This window comes from Mustela erminea, chromosome 15, assembly GCF_009829155.1.
Source record: "Mustela erminea isolate mMusErm1 chromosome 15, mMusErm1.Pri, whole genome shotgun sequence".
NCBI classification, from domain to species: Eukaryota; Metazoa; Chordata; class Mammalia; order Carnivora; family Mustelidae; genus Mustela; species Mustela erminea.
In genome coordinates this window covers 67,035,410-67,049,874 of record NC_045628.1, presented here as the reverse complement: position 1 = coordinate 67,049,874, position 14,465 = coordinate 67,035,410, and the positions used below count along the sequence as shown (strand labels likewise).

The following is a 14,465-nucleotide window of genomic DNA, read 5'->3' as shown; positions in this document are numbered from 1 at the left end:
ATCTAATAAGTCATTACAATGATATTAAAAAAGGAACTGATTGCCTTCTTTTGGAGGCATCAAATGGATTCTGATATTCCAATAGTTCTCTTCCTTTATTCACATCACCAGCACAGGGGGCAGGCAACATATTCCAAGAAAGAGAGCATATTTAGAATCTGCTTTCATTTGGAGGCATCAATTCCTTCTTTTAATAGCCTGGTTTTCCCCTATCTAATATTATCTGGAACACTTGTGAAATATGTTGATATTTATAGTTCTAACATGCCACTACCTTCAGTCACATTGACTCCCAGATGACATCATAGTAATACTCTCTCAAAATGAGGAATGTTTTATAAACTTTTAATGTTTCAATTACATACAATATATATGTTTTTATGTTTTTTATATATATATGTATATATACATATATATATAGTTCTTTCAATAGCTCTCCTATAATCAGGGGTCAGCACAGGGGAACCAGCATCTAAGATAATATTTTTATTTACTTTTATTTTATTTATTTATTTGACAGAGAGAGAGATCACAAGTAGTCAGAAAGGCAGACAGAAAAAGAGGGGGAACGAGGCTCCCTGCTGAGCAGAAAGCCCGATGTGGGGGCTCGATCCCAGGACCCTAAGATCAGGACCTGAGCCGAAGGCAGAGGCTTAACCCACTGAGCCACCCAGGCACCCCTAAGATAATACTTTTAAGCACCAACAGCAGCCTGTCTGGAAACACAATAATACCGTGAGTACTGTGGGCCACAGGCCCCCAGGAACAGAGACAGTCAGCAGCTAAGTCAGAAATTCCATCGCGGCCTAAGGCCAAAAAAAAAAAAAGAAAAAGATAATCTGCTATATCATATACCTATATCAGCATACCTATAAAAGCAATATGTTTCTAGATAAAACACAGAACCCAAAGCTATATGTATATTTTTTTCTGAGTTAAGACTCATCTAGCTTAACTGCATATTTTTACAAAAGCCATCCACCCACACTGGAAAGCTGTAGTCAAATACATAGCCAGGCAGATATCAACATGCAGGAATCTCGAGGCATTAAGAAGAATAAGCATGAGTGTGTCATAAAATATTAGTTTGGCAAAAAGAAAAAAAAAAAAAAAGAAAAGAAAACTTTGTACCCAGTCTAGTTTTAAAGAGTTAAGGATAAAACGTATTGGTTGGACTACATTATGAAAAGAAGGTAACTTGTCGAATTGAAGTCCCAAGGTATACATTTGAAATACTGTAATTATATTATTTCAAAATCTAAATAATAGTGCAAAGAGCTAGAAGAAAAATGCCCACTGGAATTTGAGACATTACAGCCACTCTCCATAAGCAGAGCCCATTGTGAGTATCTTTAAACACAACAGTTTTACACCAGGAATAGATCAAAGAAACTTACCAGCCTTGTGTATATAATTATAGCCTCCCTTCCTTTGATGGTAGATGTAGTAATATGGAAGATGTGGCTATGTATACTGGATGTTAATGCACGCTCTTTTGGAAAAAAGTTGGGGCATAATTTCTTCCTTAGATCGTGTTGAGTTTCAGTTCTTTGAGCCCATTAAAGTCTTCCCACATGCTCGAGGCACGACAGTTCCTTTTCTGTTCCCCGTGAAATCTGTTTTCCACTCTTCCAGTCGGAAACGGGACAGCTGTCTTGAATTTTTCTCTCTTCCTTACGCCTTATGCTTCTGTTTGTTCTCAGCATCGTCCCCTGCTTACAATAAACATTTAATGATAATTTCTTCAAATATGACCTGCCATGGTCATATTTTTACTTCCAAACACACTATTCCCTCCTCTTTCTCCTGATCTCTGAGGGGACACCAGTCATTCCATCGCAAAGATGTCCTAGGCACTAATATTCTTTGTCACCCTGCAGAGAGCTGGGTGCCAGATTCATCTTCCTAAAATACTACTTTAATCATCCATCACTTTCCAAATCTCCAATAGCTACTTCTAATTTAGTTTTCAAATCTCAATACTTGGTGGTTATTGTTTTAGTGAACCTCTAACCTGAGCTGTAGTGAACCACAGCCTATTCATCAATATTTTTCTTTATACCAACAAATAGCCAATTTTCCCCATGACTATCACGATTCAGGGACAGGTCGAACCAAACCTCTGTCCTTTTTCTCATGCACTCCCTTGGCCTGTGGCATTCCTCTCTTTCTTCAGTTATCCAAACTCATCTTTTGACTTCCAACTCAAGCCCACGTCCTTCATTAAAACCTTCCTGTTTCTCACTACCGCTTCCTGAAGTATCTTTTTTTTTTTCCCCTTCAACATAGTCATTAATCCACCTTGCAATATTCACTATTCAATTTTATACTATTCTTACTTGTCTTCCAATGTCCCATAGTCCCCTCTAATTATTCCAGTCTGGTCTGTTCAATTTGATGTCATATATTTAAAGGTTAAAACAAGGTTTTAATCACCATCGCTAAGCTCAAAATCATGAATAATAGGCATATAAGAAATATTTACTGATCTTATTAATGCTGCATACTTATTTTGATGCACTAAGTCAGAAAATTCAAAGAAACCAATTGAAAAGGAAGGAAAAAACTACTTTTTCTTTTCAAGAAATCAATGCCAATGATAAAAGTCATGTGTAAGTTATGGAAAATAGCAGGTGCATTAAGTTCAAAGCAATATGAATTTGAAAACTCTAAGGAAATCCAGAAATTGCTTCAGTAGAGTCCACTATTCTTGTTCTTCTAGTTGCCTATTATTCTAGCTTTCTTAAGTTGTAAAACAAGGAACATGAGAAACCTGAGTATTCTTTGTTAAAAAGATTTTATTTATTTATTTGACAGAGAGAGAGCAATGACAAGTAGAGAGAGAGGCAGGCAGAAAGAGAGGAGGAAGCAGGCTCTCTGCCGAGCAGAGAGCCTGATGTGGGGCTCGATCCCAGGACCCTGAGATCATGACCTGAGCCAAAGGCAGGGGCTTAATCCACTGAGCCACCCAGGCACCCCAGAGAAACCTGAATATTCTTATAAGTAGTAGGAAAAAATATGATTACATTTTACAAAAAGAAAACAGTAACACTGGAGTGCCTGGATGACTTCCATTGGTTAAGCAACCAATTCTTGATTTTGGTTCAGGTCATGATCTCAGTGTAATTAGATCAAGACCTGCATTAGGATCTGAGCTGAGGGTGAAGTCTGCTTAAGATTCTCCCTCTCCTTCTCTCCCTACCACCCCCCACCACTCATGCCCACGCTCTCTCTCTCTCTCTCTTAAACAACCAAAACAAACAAACAAAGAAACAAACCCACTAACGATTAGAAAAATTTGTTTCAAGTTGAGTTAGTTTTTAAAATGTATTAGATTTGGGGGCACCTGGGTGGCTCAGTAGGTTAAAGCCTCTGCCTTTGGCTCAGGTCATGATCCTAGGGTCCTGGGATCGAGCCTCGCATCAGGCTCTCTGCTCAGCAGGAAGCCTGCTTCCTCCTCTCTCTCTGCCTGTTTCTCTGCCTACTTGTGAACTCTGTCAAATAAATAAATAAAATCTTTAAAAAAAAATAAAATAAAATAAAATGTATTAGATTTAGCATTAAGCTAAAATATATTCACTCATTTCAAGTAAGATGAACATATTGTTGTATATAACTGATATTTACATTAATGATAAATGATCTCCTTCCTATATTCATTCAAATCTCAGCTATTAGCCTTGCACGTAGTAAGCACTCAGTTATTTTCTCAAGTTACTTCTAATGAACACATTCTTACTTCCAAATGTTCTAATCTTTTTCTCCTTATTTCTGTAGCCACCCTAATCATCTGACCCTAGCAACGCAAAGTATTCTGAATAATAATAATAGCACTTGTTAAATAAACATATTCATCTAAATATTCATCTAAATATAAAATATGCATCTAAATTGATTTCCTAGTGTTGTTTTGTTTGCTCGGAACATGGAGTTAATGAGCTGAAGTTGATAGGAATGGACTGAGTCATAGCCTAGGACTCAATAGCATTAGCTCAATATAAAAAGGCAGCATTTGCCTATCATATTGTGTGAAGTCATTTATCAGTGAATCCTAAGTCCTACATTCTGTCTTATATCCATTTTGTACCTTCTTGTGCATTCAGGTGGGTGTCTGTAATAATGTATCTTGACAAAGCTAAATTGAATAAGAGTTCAAAATTTCCATAACAAATCTAATTACACAATTTTAATTATCTACAAAAGTCAACTACATTTACACATTTAAGTAAGTTTAGTCACTTAATTCAACCTGAGTATAGATTCTTCAGGGAAAGACTGAAATTTTTGCTCAAAATGTTGGATATAGGTATTATACTTTAAAGCCTATTTTTTAAATTTTTAAAATTTTTTTATTAACATATAATGTATTATTAGCCCCAGGGGCACAGGTCTGTGAATTGTCAGGTTTACACACTTCATAGCACTCACCATAGCACATACCTTCCCCAATGTCCATAACCCCACCACCCTTTCCCTAACCCCCTCCCCCACTTGGCAACCCTCAGTTTGTTTTATGAGATTGAGACTCTTATGGTTTATCTCTGTCCCAAGCCCATCTTGTTTCATTTATTCTTTTCCTATCCCCCAAACCCCCAATGTTGTCTGTCAACTTCCCCATATCAGGGAGATTATATAATAATTGTCTTTCTCTGATTGACTTATTTTGCTAAGCATAACACCCTCTAGCTCCTTTCACGTCCTCGCAAATGGCAAGATTTCATTTCTTTTGATGGCTGCATGGTATTCCATTGTGTATATATACCACCTCTTCTTTATCCATTCATCTGCTAATGGACATCTAGGTTCTTTCCATAGTTTGGCTGCTGTCAGCATTGCTGCTATAAACATTCGGGTGAACGTGCCTCTTTGGATCACTACATTTGTATCTTTAGGGTAAATACCCAGTAGTGTGATTGCTGGGTCGTAGGGTAGCTCTATTTTCAACTTTTTGAGGAACCTCCATGCTGTTTTCCAGAGTGGCTGCACCAGCTTGCATTCCCACCAACAGTGTTGAAGGGTTCCCCTTTCTCCACATCCTCGCCAGCATCTGTCATTTCCTGACTTGTTTATTTTAGCCATTCTGACTGGTGTGAGGTGATATCTCATTGTGGTTTTGATTTGTATTTCCCTGATGCTGAGTGATGTGGAGCACTTTTTCATGTGTTAAAGCCTATTTTTAAATGTAACACAAATACATTGATCCTTCCCATAAAGCTATAATGATATATCTGTTCAGTTAAAATTTATTTTTTTAAATAATCAAAGAGCACAGAGAACAGAAAATAAGCAACATTTTTAAGGTCTCACACAGAAGAAGTAAGTGTAAAGCTAGGAAGAGAAAAGAGATGTTCTTGTAGGAACTTTAGAAATCACTAAATAACCGAATCAACAGTTTACAAATTATTTCCAATATTACTCTATATAGAGGTTAGTAAGCCACATAATTGATATTCTCAGATTTTTTTTTAAGAGAGGGCATGTGTGTACATGCACCAAGAGGTGGAGGAGGGCAAAAGGAGAGGGAGAGAAAAGAATCTCAAGTAGTTTCCAAACTCATGCATACCCCATCAAGGGGCTCGACCTCACAACACCAAGATTATTACCTGAGCCAAAATCAAGAATCTGATGCTTAACTGACTAAGCCAGCCAAGCACCTCAATATTCTCAGATTTTTAAGCTCAATAAATAACATTACTTTGAATGTGCTTTGTATTGAAAACCTTTTAATCATATATACATACATTTATTGGGTAAAGATATTGGTTATGAAACTTTACCTTCCACATTTCATTTTATGCCCTCAATTACAACTGATTCACTGTCATAAAGTGCAAAGACTGACAAACATGTTAGAGGTAGCCCACCTGAAATTTTATGACAGCAAGAAAATGTATACATTTCTGGCAATAATATTTACAATCTAGCTCATTGATAAGGCATATTGTATATGCTATTATTATTAGAATAATTGCTATTAAGATGCAAGACAATATCTTAAGAGAAGGGAGAGGAAGAATTACAATTTATAGCATGACCAATATTTATCTTAGGCATCTGGGCCTAAGTATGTTGAATTATTGTACGAATTAGTTCAAGAGTGGGACTTTGGTTCACCTTTCAAAATATTTTGATGTAGCTTTTATAAAACAAATCTGAATAAACTACTTAATTTGTAAATTTCTTTTGTTATATATTCAACAAATATGGTAACTAAGTTGAAAAAGTCCCATCCACAAACCACCAAGATAGCACAGCAATGATTTTCTGTTTTACATATTACTTCAGTTCTTGTCATGTATTTTTTTTTTAAAGAGTCATGTATTTCTTTCAAATACTGAATCATATTATACATATTTCATATTAAACATTTTCCATGTTGCTAGTTCACATAATTATCATTTTTAAAACCCGCATACCAATATAAGGAATCAATATAATGAATCAATATAATGAATACTTGATTTTCTTTAATCTTTCCATTTTCTTTTAGACCCTTGGTTTTTCATTGTGACTCTTTAAAATCAATAATATTATCATAAACATCCTTATTTATATAGAGCTTAATTCAACTTTGGATTAGTTCCTAGTGTACATTCTTGAAATTGCAATGAGGACTTCAAAGAAATAAAAATATCATCTACTCACTGGAAACCCAATATACAAACAATAAACTAACTCCTTTCCAACCAATGTGACAACAGCATACACAACCTTCACAACTTAGCCTTCTTCCTCTTTTCTTTGCCTTTTTAAATTTTTCTTGCTGTTCTTTTGTTTCTTTTTCAAAAATTTGAAAGAGAAAAATGGAGCTGGGGATCTTTCCTGTTAATTTCCTTCTACTGTGTCAAACTATGTTTCGGAAGACAGTGTGGCTTATTCTACTTGAAAATACCACTAAACCACAAATAACTGAGGCACAGTGTTGCCAGATAGGATTGTCTAGTATAGAAGAACCCAGTCCCTGTATCTAAACTTCCTGCGTTCCAATCCCAACCCTGTCAATTACTAGTCATGCAATCCCAAGAAAACTTTAGTACTTAGGTTTTGGTGCCACCTTTTATTTTTTTTTTTTTAAAGATTTTTTATTTATTTATTTGACAGATAGAAATCACAAGTAGATGGAGAGGCAGGCAGAGAAAGAGAGAGGGAAGCAGGCTCCCTGCTGAGCAGAGAGCCCAATGCGGGACTAGATCCCAGGACTCTGAGATCATGACCTGAGCCGAAGGCAGCGGCTTAACCCACTGAGCCACCCAGGCGCCCCACCTTTTAAAAGAGACACTGAAATTCATTGTTAAATAATGAATTTTGGAACACTGAAAAAATAAATAAAATTTTAAAAAATAAAAATAAAAGAGACACTAAGATACAGCAAACAAAATAGCAAGGGATCTGGGGAATGCGTCAGAAGGAACAGCTGAGCGAAGCAGCAATGTTTAGTCTGGAGAAAAGATAACATGGTGAGGATAGGATTGTTACCCGGGAATACCTGAAAAGCTGCCATGTGGAAGAAGGAGTGGATAGAATCCGTTTCATGCCAGAGAAGAGAACAGATGAAAATCACAAGAAGGCAGTTTTCAGCTTGAGAGAAGGTGGGCTTTCTAACAGTTATAGCTGCTCAGTGATCAACCTGACTTCTGCCCCAAGTAGCAGGCTTTCTGTCTTTGGATGATTTCTAGCTGCAGCCAAATGACCCTCTTATTGAGATGGTGAAAGTTAAATGCTAGACAGGGAGGTAGGGGATGAGGAACTGGAATTTGGGGGACTTGCCAAAACATAACAAGACTGGATCTCCAGGGAGTGATCTGGGAACACTGCTTGAGATCCTGGGCATGGCATGGGCAGGAACAAGGCCAGCATCTTTCCAGTCAAAGCTAGAAATTTGCTGAAAATGGGGTCTTGGAGATTGATTCGTAAGTAAAAAGTAAAAGACAAAATTCGCAGAAAATGTTAAACTATCAAATAAAATCATTCTTAAGAAATGGTTCATCTGGGGCACCTGGGTGGTTCAGTGAGTTAAAGCCTCTCCCTTTGGCTCAGGTCATGACCCCAGGGTCCCGGGATCGAACCCCACCTCGGGCTTTCTGCTCTGCAGTGAGTCTGCTTCCTCCTCTCTCTCTCTCTCTCTCTCTCTCTGCCTGCCTCTCTGCCTACTTGTGATCTCTGTCTGTCAAATAAATAAATAAGAAATCTAAAAAAAAAAAAAATTGATTCACCTTATATAATAATTCCTGAAAACGAGCCTGTGATCATTTCCTTATGTTATGACTTTGTATTTCTGATTAAAGTTATTCAAGTAAAGGAGCTTTTTCCCCTCTAGGAGTGTATGCACTATTTACCTCAGATTAAAACTAGATAGATTTTTTTTTAAAGATTTTATTTATTTATTCATCGGAGAGAGAGAGAGACCGCGCACAAGCAAGCAGAGTGGCAGGCAGAGGCAGAGAGAGAAGCAGGCTCCCCGTTGAGCAAGGAGCCCAGTGTGGGACTTGATCCTAAGACCCTGGGATCATGACCTGAGCCGAAGGCATTGGCTCAACCAACTGAGCCACTCAGGTGTCACCTAGGATTTTTTTTTTTTAATTTAAAATTATCTCTTACATTTCTCTGTCTTACAGAAAGAACTTAATTCATGTGAGACATACACAGGAGAGAGCACTCTGTTTCAGCGGGCCTTTTGTTAAGTCCCCTGTGGTATAAGCTAAGGACACAGCAACCATTTCCATGGAGGCCTAAGAGTAAGAGTCAAAAAAAAAAAATAAGATTGCTGTAAGAAACATACAGAAGTCATGCAATAAAAACAATTTTTTAAAAATTTAAATCCAATAAGAGAAGAGCTTTTTCCCTTATTTGTTCTTTGTTTAAGTCATTGTTGGTTCAGCTGAGTCGTGGTCTCTTGCTTCTACTGTGTTTAAATTCCACTTCATTCTGACTTTTGTTTGAAAACTTACAAGTGGAAAATCCACGGATATTAATGCCCCAGGATCATTGGCTTAAAAGATCTCTACAAGAGACAAGCCAAATGTTTGGGAAAACTATTTTAAAGGCTGCCAAGTAAGGACTGTGCTGACCTTCAGGCCACGCAGAGCTGCTCCTGCTGGCTCAGCACAGGCCTCTGCGGCCACAGGGAGCTGGTCTCCCCGCTTTCCTCCTCCATTTATGACTTGCCACAACAGGAAAGATTTTCACAAGGTTCCCGAGTGTGGACATCCAGGAATTCCCCTTACCAAAGGCTGTCAGAAGATAAGGCTATCCTGAACCACTTCCCCACTCTGCAGTACCCAAAAACCCTTTCTCTGAGGTAGAAAAAAGTAGGAAATCTTGCAAATGTTTTTTTAAAAGTGAAAAATGGTCTATTTGGGGGTGTAAAAGGAAAAGCAGCCTACAGTAGACTACGTGGATTCTAGTTCATTTAATTTATTTTATCTACTTTATTTATTCTGATTTTTAAGAAAGATTTTATTTATTCATTGGAGAGAGAGAAAGAGAAAGAGTGTGCATGGGTACAAGTTGGGGAGAGGCAGAGAGAGAAGCAGACTCTGGGCTGAGCCGGGAGCTAGAGGAGAGGCTTCATCCCAGGACCCAAAGATCACGACTTGAGCCCAAGGCAGATGCTTAACCATCTGAGCCACCCAGGCACCCCAATTCTGGTTTTATCAATAACTGTATGAACCTGAAAAGAAATCACTAATCCCTGCTATGTCTGTTTTACTCAAACATAGAATGGTAACATTGTTACTTAACCCACTATGACTGGCTCCATGGAACATGAATTTCTTTCTTCTAGGTAAGAAATTCCCGTAGTACGAATCTTAGTGGGAATGGGAGCCACTCAAACCCATGCCAAAAAGGCCAGACACACACTCCCCCCATGCCTTGGCAGCTAGAGTGCGGGGCCCACAATTGAAGCTTAGATAAGCCAGTCTTGCCTGGACCTCTGGTTTTACCGTGCCAGAGAAAGAAAAATCACTGGGCATTGGCTGCAGTGACATCTGAGCCCAGGAGCAGGGGAGGCAGTGGTCTTAGTGCTGTTGACTCACATCTAGTGCAGACCAGAGTGGGAGCGTCACCTGCACACTCCAGCGTCCAGCAGTGGCTCAGTGCTGTCCCCACAGACCATCACCAAGCAGAAGGTTTGGTTTTTGGTTCACGCTCACTTTTCTGAGCCTTACGTTGCTGCCTTTCCAGAAATGATGGGAGCAATCCACTATTTTTTTCATTTCCTTTTTGCTTAATTCAGCCCATCCGTTTCTGTTGCTTACTACTAAGAAAACTGAGTAACAAACCTGGTCACCTTGCAAAGCCGTTGTGAAATCTGGCTGAGTTATTTCAAGTGAAATTGCTTGGGGAATAAGAAATTGTGATCTAATTTCATGCAGTGAATATTTATTTATTAAGATCTTTAAGAAGGTAAAGGATAAGTGCAGGCAGGCTGTGGGCTCAGGGTGCTTTCAAAAGAGGGAAGGGCACAAGAACTCAGATGACTACAGCCCAACAGACAGTCAGAGGGATCCTGTAAGAGAGATAGAAGCAAAAACATGTGGCAAAAAGGGGAGGAGGTGGTATAGAGAGTCAAAGGACACATAGCTCGTACTATGCTGGGTAGATGAACAAAATTTCCACGGGGGAGTAAGTATTGGACATCATCCTTAAAGACTAAATTACTAGGTAGGGCAATGAAGACTGACCTTGCAGTCAGCTGGTTATCTCTCTGCCTTTCCAGCTCCACTCCAGAGTCTTTTTTTTTTAATATTTTATTTATTTATTTGACAGAGACCACAAGTAGATAGAGAGGCAGGCAGAGAGAGAAGGAGGCGGGGGGGGGGGGGGGGGGGGGATACAGGCTCTCCCCTGAGCAGAGAGCCCGATGCGGGACTCGATCCCAGGACCCTGCAATCATGACCGGAGCGGAAGGCAGAGGCTTAACCCACTGAGCCACCCGTGCACTCTGAGGTGTTAAACTTCTTGGTTCTGTTTCCTCGACTATGAAATGAGAAAGTTCCAGCAAGCGGTCTGCAAAGTCAGTATGGCTCTTCATTTCCGACTGAGTCCCATAGGCTGTTACGGAGCATACTGCAGGTGGAAGGAGCGCGGTAATCTAAAAAGTAACACGAGGAAGCCAAATGGCAGGTGATCCATAAATTCGGTCCCATGGCACCAACATCAAAACCAAAGGGGAACCAAAAGGGAATTTGTCCGAGAAGGCTGCCCCCCTTGGTTTACAGTTACGAAGACTGTAGTAGCGAAAGAGAGAGAATTGCTACAAGTCACATCGTTAGTGGATGTCAGAGCGGAGGCAGGGACCCAGGTCTTGGTCAATCAGCCCAGGGCTATTTCCCCTTCAGTATTGCTCTGCAATCAGTCAAGTTTGGTGTTTACCGACAAGCAATGGTTTTGAGGCCATTAAAGACTAAAATTCTATTGAGCACTGTTTAAGACAACTGGCATAAAGCTTTAATCATTCATCTGTGAGTACTCTACAGGTGTCCATCTTCTCTATGGGGGTCTTACAGGTCAAGAGAGTGATATAAGAAAAGTGAAATAAACCTCTGAATGACAATGCTACGTTCAGAATTTAACCAGATGTAAATCTAAGCAGAGTCCCAGACCTGCCTTCAGTTTACACCTGAATATCTCTCCTGTATCTTGAATTCATCACATAACTTCCTTTATTTTAGGAAATAAGTTCTCTGGAGCTTAACCCTAGGTCAGAGGTCATTTAAGTTTTAACAATGAATAATTTCAGCTTTAAGTTGATTTGAGGACACATCGCTTCTTGGCCTTTTGGCTAAGGTCAAGTGAGGTTGATTTGAGGACACATTTTAGTGTGTTTTTCACAGGCTAAGCAACTTTAAGAATTTATTTTAAAAGATATTTTGCCCAGAAGATGCACCGTGTTTATAAGGATAACCAAAGGAGCACTGAATAATTAGCTCAGATTTTAAAATATTACAAGTTTTCTAATTTATTTAATTCCTTATGATATTAAGACTATTGACCATAAAATAATATTTCCTTGCCACTGAAGTATAGAAACCTTTTAACACTGAGGTATTTATCCTAAAGAGTAATTATCATCATCAATAATGCTTGCTTGGAGATAAGAATTTAAAATTTCACTATTTTGTCAATAACTATGAATGCAAAACACATTTAACCAAATAACAGTATGTGTTACCTTCTATGTGATTACCTTCTATTCGATAACAAATAACGAAAGTATTTACCCCATCTCCAAAAATAATAATAATTCATAAGAATCATTCCATCACTTCAAGGCAGACTAAATTAAAGAGTTTAAAAAAAAAAAAGATTATAGTTTGTTGATTTCCTTAGGCTACTTAAAAATAACTGTGGACCTCTATTCTTCTTACCATGAAACAAAATATTGAACTCTGCCCTTCAGGCATACTACCATACTTCAAATGCTGATCTTATCATCTGCTTGCAAGTCAAACAGAGTTGGACTTTAAAAGGAAGAAAGGAAAAGCCTGGAGCCACTGGGAGGCATCAAGGGTCAGGCGGTTGGTCTGGTTCTGGTCAGAGAGGACCCAGGGTCACAATGCCTGAATAAAAATCACTCAGCTCCTACTGGACAGTTTTCAAAGTACATAATAACCAGAATTTGAAATATAATATATAAAGAACCATATTCTGAAACCGATATTCTATTTCATTTGGCATCTTTCCATTTGTTTTATTTGTGAACAGGAAAGAGTAAAATTTCCCCTTGTCACTGAATTTGAATTCTGTTTGCAACAATGAACCACTATAAGAAGCTATAAAATAATAATGCAAAGTGATTGGAAATCAGTGGACTTGGATGGGGGTTTTCCCAAATGTTTAAAATTTCATCCGCATCCCATTTAGGTTCCTGGATGTTCATCATTTTGTACTAAATTGTGAAATGTATTCATCAATCATAAGTGGGAGTTAAAAGCTCCCCCAAAGTGCAAAGCATTAAGAATTATTTCAATTAATAGTCAATTAACTAAACATCATTTGTTTGCTGGTATGAATGGCTCCTTTAAACTAATCTCTCTCTCTGGCTTCTTTTTGAAAGATTTCAGAATTTCCCATCTCTAACTCCCAGGGACAGACATGGCCCAGGGGTCTGCCTGGAGCAGACTCTGATACTTCCCAGCAATATCCTGGATACACGCTGGGTTGTGACCTGGGAGGTAGCTGTGAGTGTACCAGGCAGAGATCAAAATTCTGGACTGGAGACGCTCAGGGGAATGACCTGAAAGGGTTAATAAGGTAAGTACTTCTTTCTGAAATGTGCTTTGAAGATCTTCAATTTTGACTGAAACTTGAAATGTCACAGCAGTTTCTTACACTCTTTTCCTTCCCAAATCTAAACTATTCTTAAATAGGAAAAGGACATGATGACCATGATTCCAATTCTGTATTCCAACTAAAAATCTGATTTGTGTTACTGAAGAGAAAAGAACATTCTCCAAAATAAAACATCTTGAGCGGGATAGGTAAACAAGACTGCTCAAGAAACAAATCTGGAAATGGCTGAGTTTTAACTGTGAGGGCTATCCCCCCCACCCCCGCCCGTTTCGAAGAGTCGGGTGCTGTTAGAAACCTTGCGGAAGGAGAATCCGAACACTTCTGAAACCGGACAGACACAAGGGGGCAGGAAGAGCTCAAACTCTGACTTAAAAACCCGCTCCCAGAAGTGGGAGCTAACCTATTTTCGTTCGCCCTCCGGATATTTATCAATTTTCTTGGCATGCATAGAAATGGGATGCTGACAAGTAGGTTTAGTTTGTACTCGGACTCATTACTGCGAAGAGAACAGGAACATTTCTAACGACAGCTCCCCGAACCGCGGCGGCTTTGGGAGAGCCTGGGGCTACATTCCCTAGAACTTATTTTTTGGTGCTAGTCTCGCGATTCCGATCGGACTGACTGCATTTCTCACGCATTCCAAATATTCCTCCCCCTTGGGCCCCCCTTTTCCCCCTTTTACTCTGAACTTTGGTTGCAAAGGAGGGGCTTGTTTAAAACTCACCAATCCAAGGACTGTGCACCCCTCCTCCCCGTAATTTACAAGGAGACTCCGGCGGCCCGGGGTGTGTGTGTGTGTCTGTGTGTGTGTTCGGGGTGAGTGTGTGTGTGTGTGTGTGTGTGTGCAACCTGCCTTAGCACTGGCTTGTCATTCTAGCTGTCCTTCTTTTGCAAATAAGCCCCATCCTTTCTTCCCAAACTGCTCTGGGTTTCGATTCAAGCACAAGCGACATTGCGAATAACTTTCTTCTCGGGTTTGCAAATCCCGGTGAGCAATAACCACACTCCCCCGCGCGAGACTGCAACGAATTGGAGGGGATGGGAGCAAAAATGGGTAATCTTGGATCCCAGGCAGCTGAAGAACGGATTCAAGCCCAGCCGGTGTCCCGACTCCTCTGCTGCAACCCCAGCCCTGGCATCCCAGAGCGAAACGTGAGCACAGGTGGGCA

The 14,465-nt window shown here is 39.4% G+C and overlaps 1 long non-coding RNA gene across 1 annotated transcript; it reads right to left on the bottom strand.

Annotated features, from left to right (window-relative positions):
- Positions 1-713: 713 nt before the first annotated feature.
- LOC116573913 lies at positions 714-14,075 on the bottom strand. The gene is made up of 3 exons (XR_004279063.1): positions 14,021-14,075; positions 1,398-1,712; positions 714-806 (listed from the first exon to the last, which is right to left on the bottom strand). It is a non-coding gene; the product is annotated as an uncharacterized LOC116573913 (long non-coding RNA).
- Positions 14,076-14,465: the final 390 nt, after the last annotated feature.